Source organism: Panthera leo, chromosome D2 (genome assembly GCF_018350215.1).
Source record: "Panthera leo isolate Ple1 chromosome D2, P.leo_Ple1_pat1.1, whole genome shotgun sequence".
NCBI lineage: Eukaryota > Metazoa > Chordata > Mammalia > Carnivora > Felidae > Panthera > Panthera leo.
This window is the reverse complement of record NC_056689.1, coordinates 23,860,945-23,862,955: the sequence shown is the minus strand read 5'-3', so window position 1 is coordinate 23,862,955 and position 2,011 is coordinate 23,860,945. Positions and strand designations below refer to the sequence as shown.

Below are 2,011 nucleotides of genomic sequence, written 5' to 3'. Positions count from 1 at the left end.
TGTATTGCCAGCAGCCAGCCCATTGCCGGACACACACAAGTTTCCATAATGCTGGTTAATGGTGAGTAAATATTCCACATCATAATCCTGGGATAAATCTAACTGTATGGAATTCACATTTTTTTCAACTTTTAGAAACTGTTTATTTTCTTTCTACCTTATTTCCATTTTGCTTGCCTTTGTGGAAGAGCCACTGAACACCACTCAATGGTTGTTCCTATCCATCTGGTGGCCTGAGCAGTGGGAGCTGGGGGGCTGAGCACCTGAGTCTTCAATAGGGAACTGCCAAGTAGGTAGAGAGTGGACCTGCCCGCCTTCAGATGTGAACTGAGGAGCTGGAACGGCCCATTCATCTGGAAATTCCTCTTTGGTCACAGCCTTTTTTTTTTTTTAAGTTTATTTATTTATTCTAAGAGAGACAGAGAGAGAGAGAGAGAGAGAGAGAGAGAGAAGGGGGTGGGGCAGAGAAAGAAGGAGAGAGAGAGAATTCTAAGCAGGCTCTGAGCTGTCAGTGCGATGTGAAGCCGGACGTGGGGCTCAAACTCACGAACCATGAGATGGTGACCTGAGCTGAAATCAAGAGTTGGATGCTTAACCCACTGAGCCACCCAGGCGCCCCAGGTCACAGCCTTTTAGTAGTAGCCTGATCTTCCTTTTCAGTCTCTTCAGGCTCTCTGTAGAAGTACAGATCAGACAGACCTCCCGTGGGTGTTCATGGGAGATGGTGCCATGTGTGTGCAGGACTTTCTGGGCCAGCATCCGCCACGTCCGACCCACTGAGTGAGCTTTCTTGCTGTTGCAAGGAATGACAATGTCCACACAGTGCAGAGGAGAGTCTGTGTTACCCAGAGCGGTGGTAGGTGGGTTAACAGAAGACGCCCCTGAGAGAGGCTGGTGGTCAACACTGGGATCAGTAACCATCAGAAGACACTGGGGAGGCTGCCTGCATCTGGTTAGTGAAGGTTCCAGGAGTGAAGCGGCCCACGATAGGAGTGGCTCTGGTGGCAGCAGCAAACTTCAGCACAGCCCACGGGCGGGTATTCCTGGAATATATGACGCTCTCACTACCTGGGATTTCAATGGCAACAATGGCACGAGCTGTCAGCAGAAGCTTCTCCCAGGCTCTCTTCAGATTTATGGTGTAGATGCCATCACTTTTCCTTCTGCAGATGTACTGTTCCATTTGAAAGTCAAGGTTGGTGCCTCTGAGTGGGTTCCTGCTGTGGGTTCCTCCTCTGCTTGCAGGATGTCAAGGGCTCTGGACACTATGAATGTTCCCTTTACGTTACAATGGGAATGCAGAACCATGCCCTGTGGGCCCCTCTCTGGGCAGCGCAGAAAAAGGTGGAATTTGCATTTTTTCTCCTCACAGATGGGTCATAGTTCTTAGGTTTGCAAATCCCAGAATCTTAGAAAAGCCACCCAGAAAACTGAGATCCTGTTTATCTCTATATTTAATTTTTTGTTTCCTTAGTTTTCTTTTTAAAATTGAGACATATAACTTAACACAGAGTAAACTGCATAAATACTAAATGCATAGATGGTGAGTTTTTCGTTCGTATACATCCATGGAACCAGCACCCCAGTCAAGATCATCCCAGAATCCAGTAGGTTCCTTTGTACCCTTCTGGTTCCCTAACACCCTCCCTGCTCTCCCTGGCCTGGTGAGCTGACATCGCTGATTTCCAGCTCTCTAGGCTATCCTTGTCTACTTCACACCCTCATGTACATGGGATCATATGGTGTATATGTTTCTTGTTTCTGGCTTCTTTTCCTCAGTATGTTTTGAGATCCTCTCAAGTTGCTGTGTATAGTGATACTTCCTTGTTTCACTCTGCTTTTGCTTAATTAGTGAGTATTATTTTGTTGAGCATATACACCACAATTAATCCATTTTACTATTGCCAGACATTCCGCCGTTTGCATCTTTGGGCTGTCATGAGTGAAGCTGCTTTGGACATTCTTGCACACATGTTTTGGTGAGCCTGTTGCTGGGGATAGAACGAGGAGT

At 46.9% G+C, this 2,011-nt stretch overlaps 1 pseudogene; it reads right to left on the bottom strand.

The window, feature by feature from the left end:
• Nucleotides 1-204: 204 nt before the first annotated feature.
• On the bottom strand, nt 205-1,308 carry LOC122201798 (annotated as a pseudogene).
• Nucleotides 1,309-2,011: the final 703 nt, after the last annotated feature.